The 20,242-nt window shown below is 40.4% G+C and overlaps 1 protein-coding gene across 1 annotated transcript in view; it reads right to left on the bottom strand.

The window, feature by feature from the left end:
• tnrc18 (trinucleotide repeat containing 18) overlaps window positions 1-20,242 on the bottom strand; it is a 101,670-nt gene that overhangs the window by 78,910 nt on the left and 2,518 nt on the right.

Raw genomic sequence — 20,242 nt, 5'->3', positions numbered from 1 at the left:
CCTGTTCTAAAAATAGCTCAAATAGCAGCACTTACCAGTGAGATGCCTCTATTTATGCCTCTATTTTTTAAATGTTATTTATTTACTAGCAAGCTGGTCTCGCTTTGCCCGACATTTTTAATTCTAAGAGAGACAAAACTCAAATAGAATTTGAAAATCCAAGAAAATATTTTAAAGACTTGGTCTTCACTTGTTTAAATAAATTCATTATTTTTTTTACTTTGCTTCTTATAACTTTCAGAAAGACAATTTGAGAAAAAATACAACCTTAAAAATGATTTTAGGATTCTTAAACACATACCTTTTTACCTTTTAAATTCCTTCCTCTTATTTCCTGACAATTTAAATCAATGTTCAAGTAAATTATTTTTTTTAATTGTAAAGAACAATAAATACTATTTAATTTAATTCTTCATTTTAGCTTCTGTTTTTTCGACGAAGAATATTTGTGAAATATTTCTTCAAACTTATCATGATTAAAATTCAAAAGAATTATTCTGGCAAATCTAGAAAATCTGTAGAATCAAATTTAAACATTATTTCAAAGTCTTTTGAATTTCTTTTAAAAAAATTTGTTCTGGAAAATCTAGACGAAATAACAATTTGTCTTTGTTAGAAATATAGCTTGATCCAATTTGTTATATATTCTAACAAAGTGCAGATTGGATTTTAACCTATTTAAAACATGTAATCCAAATTCTAACAATCTTTAACAGTAAAAAGTACTAATGATGTTCCATAAATTCTTTTTTGAATTTTTTCAAAAAGATTCAAATTAGCTAGTTTTTCTCTCCTTTTTTTCGGTTGAATTTTGAATTTTAAAGAGTCGAAATTGAAGATAAACTATGTTTCAAAATTTAACTGTCATTTTTTTCGTGTTTTCTCCTCTTTTAAACCGTTCAATTAAGTGCAAATATCATTAATTATTAAAAATAACATAGAGTTAAAGGTAAATTGAGCAAATTGGCTATTTCTGGCAATTTATTTAAGTGTGTATCAAACTGGTAGCCCTTCGCATTAATCAGTACCCAAGAAGTAGCTCTTGGTTTCAAAAAGGTTGGTGACCCCTGGTGTAGAGTATTGACAGAAACAGAGGCAGAAGGAAGCGGAGGCAGCTACTTAATATGTTTGTGTGGAAACTCGTTCGGTACACCTCCGAACCGAACCGAAACCCCCCCGTACAATATAGAATAAAACAATTTTGTTTCTTCATATAACCATAACCATGCACACACATTATCATGCACTGTACACTGGTATTGAAAGGTTTTTTTTTGTTTGTTTGTTTTTTTAAACACACTATAGATCAGTGACATTTTTGTTTGGTCATAATTGTCTTAATCAGTTCATTCAAATACACTAGCGTAGTAGGCTTAAGTATTCATTAAAAACAAGGCAGAGGTTTTATTTCACAATTATATTTAATATGTTTGGCAATTGTAACATATACACACCGTTTGAACAGTAACACTGTGTTTGAATATAGGAAAATAAAAAACTGTACTTCCAACAAGTGACTCTTTGCCATACCACTAGATGGAGCTCGCGTACCACCACAGTTTGAGAATCACTTGTCTCAATAGTAACCTACATGATAAAATTTACACATTACATGTTAATGATGGTACACAAAATAGTTACAATGTTATTGAATAGTGAGAATATAATTTCTCTAAGTTATGAACTCCAAATTGCCAACAGTTCATGTGTACAACTTTGTAACAGTTCTCATCACATTCTTAATGTTATGAATTGAGCGTCAAATACATGTTTATGTTTACCCTTATTTTCGATAGGTCATAAAAAATATAGTTAAAGATATCGACCGATATAAAACACCTATCTCGTGATATATTTTTAGCCATATCGCCCAGCCCTAATTTTGATAGTCAACTAGTCATTGACTATATTAATGACTAATCAAATTATGAAGGTTTTAAAATTTGCGTTAGAGATGAGTACTTCAGTCAGAACTATTTATTTGTACTATAACTTTGGTGCTTACTAGGCTGTTAAAATAATAACTATTATCCATCCATATTCTTCCGCTTATACGAGGTCGGGTCGCGGGGGCAGCAGCCTAAGCAGGGAGGCCCAGACTTCCCTCTCCCCAGCCACTTCGTCCAGCTCCTTCCGGGGGATCATGAGGCGTTCCCAGGCCAGCCGGGAGAGATAGTCTTCTCAGCGTTTCCTAGGTCTTCCCCGTGGCCTCCTACGTGCCCGGCGTGGGAGGCGTTCGGGTGGCATCCTGACCACATGCCCGAACCACCTCATATGGCTCCTCTTGATGTGGAGGAGCAGCGGCTTTAGTTTGTACTCCCCCCGGATGACAGAGCTTCTCACCTTATCTCTAAGGGAGAGCCCTGTCACCCGGAGGAGGAACCTCATTTCGGCCGCTTGTACCCGTGATCTTGTCCTTTTGGTCATAACCCAAAGCTCATGACCATAGGTGAGGATGGGAACGTAGATCGGCCGGTAAATTGAGAGCTTTGCCTTCCGGCTCATTTCCTTCTTCACCACAACGGATCGATACAAGACGCCGCACCGTCTCTAACGATCCACTCTTCCCTCACTCGTGAACAAGACTCTATGAGGTACTTGAACTCCTCCACTTGGGGCAATATCTCCTCCCCAACCCGGAGATGGCACTCCACCCTTTTCCGGGCGAGAACCATGGACTCAGACTTGGAGGTGCTGATTCCCATCCCAGTCGCTTCACACTCGGCTACGAACCGATCCAGTGAGAGCTGAAGATCTTGGCCAGATGAAGCCATCAGGACCACATCATCTGCAAAAAGCAGAGACCTAATCCTGCAGCCACCAAACCAGATACCCTTAATGCCCTGACTGTGCCTAGAAATTCTGTCCATAAAAGTTATGAACAGAATCGGTGACAAAGAGCAGCTTTGGCGGAGTCCAACCCTCACTGGAGACGGGTCCGGCTTACTGCCGGCAATGCGGACCAAGCTCTGACACTGATCATACAGGGAGCGGACCGCCACAATCAGACAGTCCGTTAGCCCATACTCTCTGAGCACTCCCCACAAGACTTCCCGGGGTACACGGTCGAATGACTTCTCCAAGTCCACAAAGCACATGTAGACTGGTTGGGCAAACTCTCATGCACCCTCAAGGATTCTGCCGAGAGTATAGAGCTGGTCCACAGTTCCACGACCAGGACGAAAACCACACCGTTCCTCCTGAATCCGAGGTTCGACTATCCGGCGTAGCCTCCTCTCCAGTACACCTGAATAGACCTTACTAGGGAGGCTGAGGAGTGTGATCCCACGATAGTTGGAACACACCCTCTGGTTCCCCTTCATAAAGAGAGGAACCACCACCCTCTGCCAATCCAGAGGTACCGCCCCCGATGTCCACGCGATGTTGCAGAGTCTTGTCAACCAAGACAGCTCCACAGCATCCAGAGCCTTAAGGAACTCCGGGCGGATCTCATCCACCGAGGAGCTTTTTAACTACCTCGGCAACCTCAGCCCCAGAAATAGGAGAGCCCACCACAGATTCCCCAGGCACTGCTTCCTCATAGGAAGACGTGTTATATTGTAATAACTATTAAACTATTGTATATTTTAAAGCAAAATGTAGCTCGCAGACTTCAGCTAAAATGATAGTTAAATCTATTTTATCAGAACTTGGTCTCTCTGTTGTTAGCTAGCTGGCTATATAACTTACCAAGAAGAGTTGCAGACCGCATCCACCAGATGTTTGACATGTCTGACATTTTAAATGCTCCCGCATCACAGACAAACTGCCATTATAAGTAAGATCCACTTTGACGTGTTTAGGTTTCCACCTTTTCAACCTGTTATTGTCAGTTGCCACAACCATTTTTCTGTTGCTACTTGTCACTGGTAGTGCTGACTCGCGCATGTTCGTTTCTGTCCGGAAAACCTCCAACTATTGCGTCGCTGAATATTGTTGACGATAAGTTTTGCCGATTTATGTCAACAATACGACGAATCGTTGCACCCGAAATATCTCAATACTGACCCCGAAAGGGACAAACGGTAGAAAATGGATGGATGGAAGTACCGTATTGTATCGTGAAGTTCTTGCCAATACGCAGCCTTAATTTTGTTTTAGTGGATTATTTTTTCATTCATTTTTTTATTGCGACAGGTATCAAAAGTAACTGTCGAGACAAGGAGCAAACCCCACTCTACTTGTTTGCGTCACGCATGTTTGTGTCTGCGTTCAGAAGAGGAATTTTGATGATCTTTATTACTACTATAGTTAAAATCTTTGCATTGTGAGTTGTCATTGTATTTTGCTTATCTTATCTAACTACTTAAGCAACATTGGAAATGCCTATAATTCAGTGTTAATTTTGTTGACTAAAAATGTACGTCTTAGTTATTGTCAACAACCTATTTCAACCCCGACTAAATGCACGTTGCCTGAAACATTGACGAAAATTAATTAACAGTTTAGTCAACTAATACAAAGGAGATGAAAATGTTGACAAAGAAAAAATCCAATCATATTTTATTTAATCTTTAAGCAGGTGAGACAAGTTAGGAGGAATCTGTCTAATCACAGTTGCATGTGGCAGAGGGGCGGAGGGCAAATCACGGGGGGGATCCGAATTAAAACTAGTGTCTTTGTAAGGCACAGTGTTCAGATTTTTCACTGGGAAAACAAGATGGTATTGTTAAACAACTCAAGACAATATGTCTTCTACACCTGGAAGAAAGAGAAGACATTTGGATGCACTTTATAGTTGCCGCATTGTAATCCCGTGGCTCGATTTTTATTTTGTAAAAATACAACTGACATGAAGTGCCATCTGTAGGCTCATCATTGGGACATCTATGCAACAATAAGTAGGCTGAAGTTAATATTTAAAAATGTCTTATATTGCACTGAATTACTGATACTATTAAATACGGAAGAGCAGGTGCAAGACCGCTTACTCTACCACTAGTTTTGTTGAACACCATGGGCCAGCTTGCCCGCCAATATAATGAACAACATAACAACAGTGAACTTTGTTCAATGTCCTCGGCACACTGTTCAGCTAATAATTGCACAACTTGGCAACCCAAATCAACAACATTTATCAAGCTAACAAGACAAAGAAAAGCCAGTATGTATGATATATACAGTATATATTCTAGATTTAAAACACTGGTTGCTGTATTGAAATGGGACAGTGGCCAAGACGCCAGTTGCAGTTATACACAATAAAGAATAAAACTAGTTTCTTTCTTCATGTGACCATTTTAGTCCCACATTATTCAACATTTTTAAAAAATGATGGAGTTCAGCTAGAATAAGAACACACAGTAAGGTTAGGGTGAAATGTACTTATTACTAGGGCTGGGTGATATGGACAAAAAAGTATATCTCGATATATTTTTACTTAAAATTGATATTCGATATATATCTCGATATAATTTCCGGTGAAAGTATACATTTTTGAGCGATATTCAGTGAAATTGAAGTGAATGACAACTTTACTGTAAACAGTCTTTGGCACTTTTATTAACCCAGTTAGTCAAGATGGGTATTAACAGCACAGAAAATAAACTGTTTAAGTAGTACAGAATTACATAACATAAATAAAATATAAAAATATTCTACGTTAACATAAATAACATAGCTGTAAAAAATCTATCAAACTCCGATAAAAAAAATACATTTGCAGGCAGGCACTTTTTAATTCCCAGTCGACGATGTAATGGACTGTCACCTGTACGGTTCTTGTTCTTGGCAACTCGAGAACTGTTTTGATTTGGGCTTACATGTTAAACAACTCAAATGAATGTTTTATCCAGACGCATACATTTGTCCAAATGTAGCAAAGTAGATGCATTGTGGGTTTCCTGGACAATATAAGGAAGAGAATCCCTCTGCCATCTTCCATTAGTTTTTTTATTTATAAATCTTGAAAATTCCCTCTTTTGTTCTTCGACTCTCTCGTTGTCATTTGGGATGTCTGTTGTGATTTCCCTTCCTGGTTCGATGACCCGCCCTATCTTGCCTCTGATTGGCCTGTCCCTAACCAATCGTGACTCATCATAGAAAACAACCAACCCATCATGGATGTTCTTATACGTGCAAGCACGTCTTGGAAGGAGGAAGGGGAGGGGTTTAGTAGCCTGGAGGTGGAGCGGGGGAGAACAAGGATCACAACAAATAAGTGGCGTTTGGTAATTTTAACGTGAAATAAATTATATCGATATTACGATATTTTCTTAATTCCTATCTTGTTTAAAAATATATTGATATACCTTACAAACTCGATATATCGCCCAGCCCTACTTATTACTATATTAATGGAGTGCAGGTCTTGTTGTGAATTTAGTTTTTGAGTTGCTAACCTTAATAAAAGTGGTTTCAAAACAACTTCAAAGATGTGTTACCCTTTATACTTTAATATTTTAGTCGACAAAATGTACTGTAATTTTAGTCGACTAAAATGCTGAGGAATTTAATCGACTGAAACTAGACTAAAACAAAGTTAATTTAGATGACTAAAATACATTTTCGTGAGAAGAATAAAAGTAAATTAAAAAACTGCTGTCAATATTAACACTGCTATAATTCACATGATTGCGTAATGTACCACTACCGTTCTACCCCCTTGAAAGGTTTAAGTCAACAATTCATTGCGGTTTCTAATTGTTACCTGGTGTGTACACAGCACACACGCGGTGGTGTATCCAATGACCACCTGCTATGGTTGCGGGGGTTAGGTTCCCCAGCAGATCGCATTCCTCCAGGCCAAAGACCAGGGTCTCTGTAAAAACCACACCCGTTGAGCAGCACAGTTGCCCCAGTAGAGTATGGTTTAGTCCCAGGCATCGCAGCTGCCTACAGACCCAGTCTCCATGTCTGCACCAACACACACATACTTTGTTCTCTAAATCCAAAATTCTCTTTTTGCTTTCGTGCACAGTGGATGAGGGAAAAGAGGGAGGGCTAAATACAAGAGAAAACATTTGTTCTCCTCATTCCAGAAACAACATCCAAAATGGTGGCTTAAAGGAAGGTGTCTTTAAATGTTAAAACATGAGTCTAATTAGACCTGTCGATTTCTTCCAGCCCTTTCCTTCCTTCGTCTCAGACCCTTCACAAAGCCTTCTTTTTTTCAACCCCAGTCACTCACACAAGTACGCGCACACACAAACACACTTTTGGCCGCCACTTCACAAGATGGTTACTTTGCCATACTGGGTTGAGTGAGTTGCCAGGAAACATGCTCCGACTCCAAATATGTTCTGAGCCTCCATATTCAGATCCTCGATAAAAGCGAACGAAGGGCCTCTTAGAAATCAATTCGTGCAAAGATGCTGCATTGGCAGGCTTTCCAGTAGGTGAATGGAACTAAAAGGGGACAAGAACCATGGGCTCAAATCGACAGAATAAAAAAAAACAACGCAATCCAATCGACAAAAAATATACAATTGAACAAATGCAAAAACAGGTGAAAACTCATCTAAAAATGTCCTCCATATACACAGAGATACACGCACACATCCACACACTCCATCTGTTATTCATCAGTAGTAGGTGGAATCTGGAGGGGGGGGGGCATCAATTGATTTGGGGTTTTCATTCCATTGCAAAGAAAACATTCACAGTGTAACTGCTCTGCTTACCATCTACCACAGCTAACCAGCACACTGCCACTGGTAACGATCAAAAGAAACATGTTTACATTATACTAGACAAGGCCTGTGTCCCACATATGAATCATGGACACTAACGTACATATTTACAAATGTATATATTCACATATCTGGAAAAACCTACATGCATTGTATAGTGTTGTTAGCAAACCCATCACGGGGCTGATCTGTTTTCGATTACTCGGGGCTGCAACGCAGATAAGTGCAACATTTTTTTCCACACATTCTCGCGCCTTAGAAAAAGAGGCATAGGTCAGAAGGGAGACCACCTCGATATCTCAAATAGCTACAGCACATACTTTGGACACATAACTAGCATGGCAGTCATTACAGCGTTGACATTCGCCAAGGATGTTCAGTCATCTAAACATGTTGGTCTGAGTCATCGGACTGAAAAATAAAGAAGTGCAAGGCGGTGCTGTTACACTCCAGAGCTGTATGTGGCAGTAATACACATTACTACATCAGTACAGACTGTTGAAACACTGTACATGTCTGCTGAATCTGGTGGTTCACTACACTGCTTGGACCTAAATGCAAACATACAATAACAAACAAAGGAGTGTTACTGAATTATGTACTTTTATAGGCACAGACCAAACTCCGTCTGTACTACCGGGTACCGGGTAGGGTATCATGTAAAATCAAAAGGTGCCATATTTCGGTACCTTTACGGTTGCAGTTTCGGCAGGCTCAGACATTTGGCTGCCAAACAATCACTCACGCAGCACTCGTAGCGAACTCAGTCAGACTGCCTTCAGGTAATGTTCCATGCCAACAAAACAAGTGTGCCTGATAGAAAACACTTGAACTTAAAAGGAGTTGGTGGTTTACGAAACACTCGTAGCAAAATTGCGTTTTAAGAACTCTGAAACAAGATAAAATACAAATATATAGCCAATACTTAAATTGGAAATACTAAACATTAAAAGTATATCAAACAAACCTTTAACGAAGTGATCACTGTAAACTTGTGCGTTCTTCGACTCTGCTCCCCTGGTCTGCAGTGCGTGAAACTTTTCTGCCATCATTTATAAAATCTTGACATCTTTCGCTCATCTTATCTATGTCTCAAGGAAGTCGGAGAAAACTTGTATTCTTTTTCGCAATTTGAACAGTCCCAACAGCCTTGGGCATTTTTCTTCGAGAAAGGCAAAATGCCGCCGAGAATGCTATGACAAAACACGCTCGCTGGCTGGCCCACTACTTCGAGCCTTGCATAGTTAATGAGCCGGACGTGACGCCACGTGATATACCCATCCCTATTACAGACTCTAACAAGTTTTGGGTGAATTGGTTCGGTATATTTTAAAGAACAGTCTTTATAATGTCAATCCAAAGCATTTCATCAAAACTTCCAGGCCCTAAGATAGCAACAGTAATAAGAACGACCCAGAAAAATGTGAGCAACACCTAACCTCTTGGGGATTTGCACTTAGAAGAGGTAATAATGATACTCATTTCTGCAAACTGTGTAATAGGAGTGACAACAGATTAGGGTTAAAAGGTATACCGGTATTAGTATAGTACCACGATACTAATGAATCATATTCGGTACTATACCACCTCTAAAAAGAACCGGTCATTGAGGTCATTGCTGGGTTTATGAGCAGAGAAGCATGTTCGGCAGCGCACAATCACGGAGTACTTACAAACAGACACAGTGTGTAGACAGAAAAGGGAGAACGGATGCATTTTGGCTCAAAAACTTACGATAAAGGTGAAGCTACAACAATGAAACGTCCTCATGAAGAGGTGATTTAAGACATGGCTAGCTAGCTAGCGGCCAAAATCCATCCGCAGTCTGCAGTGTTTTAACTACTTCTAAATCACTAATCCTTGCCTCCATGGCGACAAATAAAGTACGTTTCTTACAAGTATCATCCCTGCAGGACGAGGAATAGCTAAACATGCTTCACTACACACCCTAGCTCACCGGTGTCACAATGTAAACGCCATTGGTGGATCTACACCTAACATAAACTGTAATGATAACAAGTACAAGAGTGTATCTGGTCGATATTACTATGATTACATCGATATTTTTTAGCATCACGAAATCTTATTTGTTTTTAAAAAATGTATATTATGTTTATAAACTCAGGAAATATGTCACTGGACACATGAGGACTTTGAATATGATCAATGTATGATCCTGTAACGACTTGGTATAGGATTGATACCCAAATTTGCTTACTTACTAATAAAAGACAAGTTGTCTTGTATTTTCAGTATTTTATTTCAGGACAAACTTGCAATAAGAAACATATGTTTAATGTACCCTAAGATTTGTTGTTAAAATAAAGCCAATAACGCAATTTTTTGTGGTCCCCTTTATTTAGAAAAGTATCAAAATACATTTTGGTACCGGCACCAAAATATTGGTATCGAGACAACACTACAACAGACAAACACTGAACACGCTTGGAGTTTTATGTGCACTGGTGATTTAAAAAAGGACACCTCAGCTTGCTTTCAAAACACCAGTTGGGTTTTATTACAAATATGAAAAGGAACGTGCAGAGACGCAACAGGCGACCAAAAAAAAAATAAGACAGCACTCCGCATGTGACCTGTGTGTGTTTGAATTTAAGGGAGGGTTCTGGCAGAGCGGACAAGTTAGCTAATGCATTGGGTATTTCAACGTGCTGCAGCATGCTCATTTTCGCGTGCACGCACACACAAGCGTGCACACCCATACACACACACAGGTCTATCATTTTGGTGTTTGACAGCTGTGTGCGCAAGGTATGCTTGTGTGTCGTTTGTCTACTTCTGACAGGTTTATTGTAGCAGGGCAGCGGTGTCTTGCGCGTTCTCTTAAAGAGCCAGTTTTCTTTCCAGAAAGATTCAATTTATCTGGGAGGGGACGTGCCCCTCCGTCTTGCATATACACACAAAACTGTGCCACGGTCACATAAACACACACACACACACACTGCATTAATATTAACATAAACAGACACTATCCAAGCACCATGGAAGACAAATTGGTATTGGCTGAGACAACACTGTCCTGCCCTGCAAGCTCCATGAATTATACTTACACTCCAAGTACCTCAGTGTGTGTGTGTGTGTGTGTGTGTGTGTGTGTGTGTGTGTGTGTGTGTGTGTGTGTGTGTGTGTGTGTGTGTGTGTGTGTGTGTGTGTGTGTGTCAGAAAGAGAGAACATTTGAAGGGCTACCATATTCATCTAACTGTGTTGGAGTGTGTTGTGGTCAGGATAAATCTCTCTGCCGCGAGTCCCAGGGGGAAACTCCAGGCCCTAGCAGCACTAAGCACAATCACATGGTCCTATTCCCACTCACACACACAAACAAGACTTCAATCCCGTCATCCCGGCGTCTCCTCTCACACAAACAAACCTTGTATCCCCCGAAAAACAAAAACAATGTGTCCCACAATTGAGTCTTCTTATTCAGTTTGTTTTCGAACTCTCACCCCAACACCTCAATTGCCTCCCCAACACCTCAATTGCCTCCCCACACCTCGTTTAATGCAGTCTTCATTTGCTCACCAGTGCATGCGAGCACGACAACACGGAATAGTCTCACAGATAAGGGACACCACCTTCGCCCCTGTTAAGTACAGATTTTTTCAATAAGCTACTCAAAACATTGAAAGCTATTGCACGCAGTAATCGGTACAGGACTTATATAGTCTATCTTGTACATTTAAAACACTTCCTTGTGGTATACATAACATGTAATGGTGGTTATTTGGTCAAAATGTTGCATAAAATATGTTTTACAGACTATCTTCAAGCTGAACTACTCCACTAATCGCTAGCTGGCAGCTAGACCGCTAGACCGCTAATCGCAGGCTGGCAACTAGTCTACCAATCGCCAGCAGGCAACTACGGGCTAATCGTCAGCTGGCAAGTAGCATGCTAATCGCTTTCTGGAATATAGCGCTGTAATTGCTAGCGGGCAACTACAGCGCCAATCGCTAGCTTGCAACTACAGTACTAATTGCTAGGTGGCAACCAGAGCGCTAATCTCTATGTGGCAACTACAGAGATAATCGACAGCTGGCAACTAGCGCACTAATTGCTATCTGGCAAATAAAGTGCTAATTGTTAGCTATCGTTAGCTAACATGAATATAATAATATACTGTAGTTTTATGTTTTTATTTTAAAACTGCAAGGTAAGGGGGGGTAGGCTGTCTATGCCAATGTCATATTGTGATTTTTTGTATACATTTAAAGCACTTCCTTGTGGTTACGATAACATGTAATGGTGGTTGTTTGGTCAAAATGTTGCATAAAATATGTTTTATAGACTATCTTCAAGCTGAACTAGATCGCTAATCGCTAGCTGACAGCTAGACTGCTAATCGCAGGCTGGCAACTAGTCTGCCAATCACCAGCAGGCAACTAGCGGGCTAATTGCCAGCTGGCAAGTAGCATGCTAATTGCCAGCTGGAAAAAAGTGCTTTAATTGCTAGCGGGCAACTAGAGCGCTAATCGCTAGCTTGCAACTAGAGCGCTAATCTCCAGCTGGCAACTACAGAGATAATAGCTAGCTGGCAACTACAGTGCTAACTGCTAGCTGGCAAATAGAGTGCTAATCGTTAGCTATCGTAAATGCTAACATGAATAGAAAAAACATACTGTAGTTTTATGTTTTTATTTTAAAACTGCAAGGTAAGGGGAGTAGGGTGGCCATGCCAATGTCATTTATAAATAACATTACACTGTGTTGGATTAATGTTAACGTGTATTTAAAAAACATTTTAATTTGTGGAAAAATAATAATATATAAAAGACCAATCAACTAAATATTTGACAATCCCCCTGCATTAGCTCCGCTGACCCCCTGGGGTCACACACTCCCTGTTGAAGACTCCTGGTCTACTACGATGGACAATCGATTAAACATATACAGCAAGTCAGCTGACAGTTTGTGCCTGCATCTGCAAGTCAAGCCCTCAACAGGCAATATGCATTATGTCTCCAGCAGCTGTTCGGAGGGGGGAAAACAACACACAATTTCTGGGAAATGCGGTACAAGTGAGCACTTAGGACTAAAAATGTTGCTCAAGCAGGAGAAAGGGGGGATTTTTTTCCCCCTAGTATATTGTGGTGGAAAACACTGTCCTGATTGTCAACACACTTCATAAAATACTCAGCAACTGCTTCCAGCTTTAAGAGTAATGGCAAAGTGAGATCATTTCTACCCTCGTCTCATTCATCAGCGCAGTCAAATTTGTCTAAGTCCTACATCTGCTGCTCTCCATGCACGGGGGAGGCAACAGGACAGATGGCCTCAATCTGGCAACAGAGACTTCAGCAGACTTCCAGTAGACAGAGAAAAATGTATATCTGCACAAAAAGTGACTAGCATCACGTTGTTTTCACACAGAATAAAAAGGATTCAAGCGGAAAGCTCAGAATCACAGATGTGCTTATTAGCGCTACATGCAGGGATAGATTGTGTTGCATAATGTGCACGGTTGTTAAACTCTACGTGCATGTACATGCAGGCAGGTGGAAATCTAAGCCAACCCGCCGTGAGATAAAGGGTGTGACAATCCAATCTGCCATCGAACAACAAGTTCGGCAACATCTTGAATTGCATGAAACAAAAACACCACTCAGGTTATCCTTGGGTTCCTCAAGTTCTGTATTCATGCGGTTTATGGCAATTACATGAGCAATCACCAAATAACGGTCATGTTGCGGAGCCGCGGTTTTTATTATAGCAAACACGGGGGCCGATACCTCGATCCTGTTTGGCCAACGTAATCTGTAGGGATTTGATATTGAAGAGCAGCCATAAAGCCAAACGACCTGTTTCTTACGGCGCTGTGTAGGCTGGTGAGCTTGCAGAGGGGGATAGAGTCAAAAAGTGAGAGGATCGGCAAGCGTGGGCAGCAATATACGCATCCCCGTTTGAAAAGGAGTGTTTGAACCGGCAGCCTGGACTGTGATGGTGGTTGGGTCAATTTTACTGCACGGGCCTCCCTGTGGGTACACCTCGTCATGGTCCACACAACGCAAGCTGTTCTAGGCCTGTTTCGCAGCCACAAGAAGGGGGATGAGGATTCAAAACATACGCTTTTGCTCAAGGGGCTATATTGAAAAATATTCCCATGCTATTTCAAGAAAATCTCGAGACGTGCAACACACCCAATCAATTAGACTGCTGACACTCTAAATGTGACTCGATCTCTGACATCTCTTCGCGCGGCTTGGTGTGGGTGGGGGGTGTAGTGTGTGGGCTCTGACAAATGAATGCTTCACAGCAGAGTCCTGTGTAACACGGTGAAACAGCTAAGAATCAAACGCCCTTGAGGGTGTATAGTTTATATTGAAACCTCGAAAGCAGAGGTGTTCAATTAAATTGTTTTGGAGGCACATTTATAAAAAGCTAAGGATCAGGGGCCTCGTGTACTAAAGGTTGCATGGATGTACTACTAAAAATAGGCATAGGTTCAAATCCAGAAAATATTGTACGCAATAAAAAATTTTTAGATGTAATAAAGCGTGCGCACGCACTAATCCAAGAACATTTCTTTGTTACATCGCAATCAACGTGGAATTAATCCTAGATGCCCAGGCCACACCCCCTTATAAAAGTACGCAAATCAAGTTGAAAATAGCCATGCGCCTAAGATCTGCACGCTCTGCCCAATCAGAATTCAGTATGACTCAGTAGGGAGTGCTTCTTTAGATTGCTATGTGCTTTGATAACTGCTCACAGGTTGCAATAAAAAAGGAAATGATTGGAGATCAGGAAGAAGGTGAAGAAGATGGTTATGCATAGCCAAAACAGACAAGTAGACTGTAGATAAGCTAAGGTAAAATAAGATGAGCTGCACTCCTTTTTGAAAAGATAGTTGATGCATTGATACGTAAAAATTGAGTGACTCTGTTTGCCTTCAGTAAAAATATAATTTGTGTAATTTACAACAAAATATGCTCAAATCACAGCCGGATTACAGTTCAATGAGACAAGTATGTCATGTTTGGTTAGCAATCTTTTAAATGTAAACATGCCAACATAGAAAAAAGAATACCAAATATTTTGACTCTTGTTTGATTACTGTTTATTTTCAGGGACCGTCTTTCCGCTTGTGCCAGATAAATACAGCAAAAATAAGTGCATGAAAAATACAACTCATTATAACGCTGAATTAATGGGAGCCCTGGGCTTGTTTCTTTGCAATGAGATCCCCAGCAGGTTACGATCAACCTGCTGGAGAATGCAGATGGAAATCAGCCTTTGGCTACAATCTGTCATATTTATACTGTAATTTCCGGACTATAAGCCGCACCTGACTATAAGCCGCACCAGCTAAATTTAGGGGAAAATACAGATTGCTCCATATATAAGCCGCACCTGACTATAAGCCGCACCTGACTATAAGCCGCACCAGCTAAATTTAGGGGAAAATACAGATTGCTCCATATATAAGCCGCACCGGACTATAAGCCGCACCTGACTATAAGCCGCACCAGCTAAATTTAGGGGAAAATACAGATTGCTCCATGTATAAGCCGCACCCGACTATAAGCTGCAGGGTTTTGATGTGTAATTACCGTAGTATATAGGGGTTCCTGCTACCACGGAGGGGATTGTCGGGACAGAGATGACTGTTTGGGAACGCAAAGCGTCCCATTTATTAACAATAAATCTTTCAATCATTCAATCAAACTTTCACATCTTTGACATGGCGAACAGCATTCGTGCAGACTACAAATAATACAACGGTGCAAAGTAATACAAAGTGCTCGCCTGTACGTTATCAAAATAACCAGCCTACCGGTATATGAAAAGTCAGTCTTTAATCATTGTGTCATCGTCTTCCTCCTGCGTACTAAAACCACCGAAATCCTCTTCGTCGATGTCGGAGAAGAACAGGCCGTAAATAAGCCGCACCCTTGTATAAGCCGCAGGGACCAGAACGAGGGGAAAAAGTAGCGGCTTATAGTCCGGAAATTACGGTATTTTATATGTTCATTAATGTGCATTATATCATGTCACAAAGCTAAAACAAATATAACAAATGGCAACTTCCAATGAGGAGTTTTATTGTACATCTATAAACAAGCTTATTGGTATGTCTAGTGGGACAGGCAAAAGTCAAGTCAGTGAAAATGCAGTTGTTTATAAACCACCGCTTATGGCAGCACTGTTTTTAAGAATCTGCTGCAAAAATTTAAGTCTCTCATAGGGATGATACTCGAAACCGGTTTTCCCGGTTGTTCGATAAGAAAAGAACCGAGTCCTCGGACTCGAATCCCTTTTTGAGAACCGGTACCCGTTATCGAGACCACTATAGTAAAGAAAAATAGTTGGTTCTTTATTCGAATCCCTCGGAACGAATCCCGTCCCGACCAGAAATGCTCCGTGGGACATCACAAGAAATCAGTCACTTAGCTCAGTCATTAGGCGCAGATAGCGAAAGCAGGAAAAAATGGACGGGAAAAAGTGCTCCAAGGTGTAATGAAGTTCAAAACAAAAGGTATAATCCAATGAATCACTTTACTGAGAGATTTTAGCAGGGTACAAACACATGAACACTTTTACGACCAACCGGAAACATAGCAACCAGGCTAGCAACGCACCTCCTTTACGGCAGCTTTCGCAACGTTCTTAAAGCAACCGCAGCACATACATATATATACAACACATCTCCCTTTTTTAACTTATGTTTTTCTCTCCTTGTAAACAAAACAAAATCACACTGTATAGGTGTTGTCTGTCTAATTATAAATAATGCAGACGAGGCGTGTTGGCTGAGTTCTTGACGTTTACTTTCACGGGTGACGACATGCAACAACACTTTTCGGGGCTACTGCGCATGTTCATCACTCCCGTTGCATGATGGGTAGTGTAGTTGTTATGTTCCCTAGCTCATAACATCTTTCCCCCTATAAAGAAATAATGTTAACTCAATAAAGTGTATTTCTTTTTTTAGCTTTAACTTTTCATTTTTTAGCATTGTAACCACATTTGCAAACAACTTTGCTCTTCATAGAATTGTCTTTCAATAAAGAAATAAAGTGCAAAAATGTCAAAGCATCATAACAAACAGTTATGTCAAATAGCAGCAGAAGTGCACTTTTTGGAGAGCTGTATTATTTACAGTTTTGTGCCCAAGGGACTTATTTTATTTAACACTACATTATTATTTATACACCTGTAGTGATCACAGAGACAGGTTGTTTTTGTGTTACCTTATATATTTGTTTTTCTGAAAAATTCCACTTAATATACTTTGGGCAACAACAGTCAATATTTATTTATTTTATTTTATTTTTTTAGGGGGGTAACAGTCAATATCTATTTATTTTTTAGATTAAATTGTTTTCTTATATAATAAAAGTGAGCTTTTGTTAAACCAAATATTGTGTGTTTTTTTCCATATACAACAACCTATCTGGACTCGATAAGAGAATCGATAAGGAATCGGTTCGATAAGAGGATTCGATAATAGACTCGAACTCGATAATTTCTTATCAAACATCATCCCTAGTCTCTCACAAGTTTGTTTGAACAGAAATCATGGGCCTCCGGTTGAATATCCCGAATAATGAATAAGAGGACGGGAAATGGAACCTTGGGGAACACAACTAGTACAACTTAAGAAGTGACTACTGACTGCATCTGGAGTAAACAAGCTCCAGCAAGATCTTAGTTACATTATTTAAATTACAAAAAACAACTGCCAGAAAGGAGAGGACTTAAAGGGGGACTGCACTTTTTTGGAATTTTGCCTATAGTTCACAATCATTATGAGAGACAAGAACACACATCTTTTTTCATAGGATTTTAAAGATGATAAAAACGCTTGCAAGATACTGCTAATGGGAGTTACCGCTGTAGCTTTCAAAGCCCTCTAGAACTACTTCAAAACCCTCCATCAACATTTTATATACACACTGCAAGTTTATATATAATGTAGTAACAGACATGATCACAACAATATGTATGTGTTTTCTAATCATGGCAGACTTGGTAATAGACAACGAAGACGACTATTTTTGGACAAATGAGGATTCACAACCTTATCTTTTTTAAACTAAATATACGGAGGATGAACTGCTGCTTATAGGCTGAAACGTTGGCGCAGATGGAAGCCGAGAGAGTGCGACATGGTCACGCTGCAAATCTGGAACTTTTGAGCCCAGCTATGCCAAATTATTGGAGTGCCCAAATCAACTTGAAACGTCCCCGGCCAGCTTGACTAGACGGATCCATCGAGTGAGTCACTATACTATTGATCATGATACATGCACATCACTGTACACTACTGTGCATACACTGTCGAGCTAGCTGTGTACAAACTAAACATGAAATGTGGGCTAATACTTTACAGATACTGTACTATGATTGTTCATGTTTTTCCGTCAGTACAGATTGACGTCTTATCGCATTGTGTTGTGCATTACCAACTCAAACGCGCTTTTTGCTGACGTAGTTAGAAGCTAGCTTATCTCTTTCCGTAGTTAGCTTCTGCGGCTAATACCATAGCGCGCCGACGTGTTACTGCACTATAAAGAGTTCCACAATGTTCGCTCTTACAATAACAATGTCGCTACAGCTTGTTTATCATACAGGTACGGAAAGTAAATGAAGTATTGTTGGCGGTTTTCAATGCATTTTTAAAGTGATTTAGAAGTAGAATTGATTGCTCCCACTAGCTGCATTGCTAACTCCAAGAACGAGACGATTTGTATATGTTAGAAAGCGGAGGGTTTTTTGATTGATTGATTGAGACTTTTATTAGTAGGTTGCACAGTGAAGTACATATTCCGTACAATTGACCACTAAATGGTAACACCCGAATAAGTTTTTCAACTTGTTTAAGTCGGGGTCCACTTAAATTGATTCATGATACAGATATATACTATCATATATACTATCATCATAATACAGTCATCACACAAGATAATCACATTGAATTATTTACATTATTTACAATCAGGGGTGTGGAGGGGGTGGGGGGTAGGATATGGACAGCAAGTAGTGGACATATAGAGAGAGAGAGAGAGAGAGAGCGAGAGAGAGAAAGAGAGAGGGAGAGAGAGAGAGAGATCAGAAGGCATAATAAAAAGTATCTGCATTTGATTGTTTACATTTGATTATTAGCAATCCGGGGAGGGTGTTAGTTTAGGGTTGTAGCTGCCTGGAGGTGAACTTTTAGTGCGGTTTTGAAGGAGGATAGAGATGCCCTTTCTTTTATACCTGTTGGGAGCGCATTCCACATTGATGTGGCATAGAAAGAGAATGAGTTAAGACCTTTGTTAGTTCGGAATCTGGGTTTAACGTGGTTAGTGGCGCTCCCCCTGGTGTTGTGGTTATGGCGGTCATTTACGTTAAGGAAGTAGTTTGACATGTACTTCGGTATCAGGGAGGTGTAGCGGATTTTATAGACTAGGCTCAGTGCAAGTTTTTTAACTCTGTCCTCCACCTTGAGCCAGCCCACTTTAGAGAAGTGGGTAGGATTGAGGTGGGATCTGGGGTGGAGGTCTAGAAGTAACCTGACTAGCTTGTTCTGAGATGTTTGGAGTTTAGATTTGAGGGTTTTGGAGTTGCTAGGGTACCAGGAGGTGCATGCGTAATCGAAAAAGGGTTGAACGAGAGTTCCCGCCAGAATCCTCAAGGTGCTTTTGTTGACCAGAGAGGAGATTCTGTAGAGAAATCTCGTTCGTTGGTTGACCTTTCTGATTACCTTGGTTGCCATTTTATCACAGAAAAGGTTAGCCTCTAGAATAGAACCTAGGTAGGTGACCTCATCTTTCCTGGTGATAACAATGTCACCCACTTAGGGAGAAAAGTATTCTTGTCTTTCATAATGATTGTGAACGATTGGCAAAATTCCACAAAAAGTGCAGTTCCCCTTTAAAGGGGTGCTTGGGGGAAAGCCTCAGTTATCCAAATCACAAGTTTGGACTCCCGTGTTCTCGGTTTGCTGATAAGGTTAAAATATCAATGCAAAGATCTGCCAATGTGTTTACAGTAATCCAAGTTCCTCTACACAACAGGAGCACTCTAGTGTTTTTTAGGAATTTACTGCAAATAAATATAGAAAGTGAATGCTTGTTTGTCTCTGTGTTGGCCCAGCGATGAAGTGGCCACTTGTCCAGGGCCCCAAGAGAGACAAGTGGTAGAAAATGGATGGATGGAATGTTTGTCTCCCAAGTTTTGAACTGAACTGGATTCGGCCCCGGGTCCGCGAGTTTAATGGCCCCGCTCTAAAGCCTCACAAAACTTTGCAATATGCTGACATCCTGCCATCATGCATGTCAGCGTATCTCAGTTCTGCTCGTGTCAAAGGATTAACACCGTTGTTTCTTAGGTGTTACATAAAGAACATCAAAAACATGCATGGGAAGTTATAGACTTATATTCCAAGCATTGTCGTTCCTTTTTTTTGCTTGACACAAACTTCACTGAAACTGCAGTTGACAAGAAGAACGTTGAACGGCGCTCATTTGAAACATTATCACCTCCCGGGGTTTACCCCTGAACAGAAACCAGAGAAACTGTAACTATATATGAGTCTGTAGCAACGTGACTTCAGGGGGATGTAATACGATGACAGTATTTGTCAGATTTTCCATTTTTCCCCCCCAAA

Source organism: Entelurus aequoreus, linkage group LG25 (assembly GCF_033978785.1).
Source record: "Entelurus aequoreus isolate RoL-2023_Sb linkage group LG25, RoL_Eaeq_v1.1, whole genome shotgun sequence".
Lineage (NCBI taxonomy): Eukaryota > Metazoa > Chordata > Actinopteri > Syngnathiformes > Syngnathidae > Entelurus > Entelurus aequoreus.
This window is presented reverse-complemented; position numbering and strand designations above follow the sequence as displayed.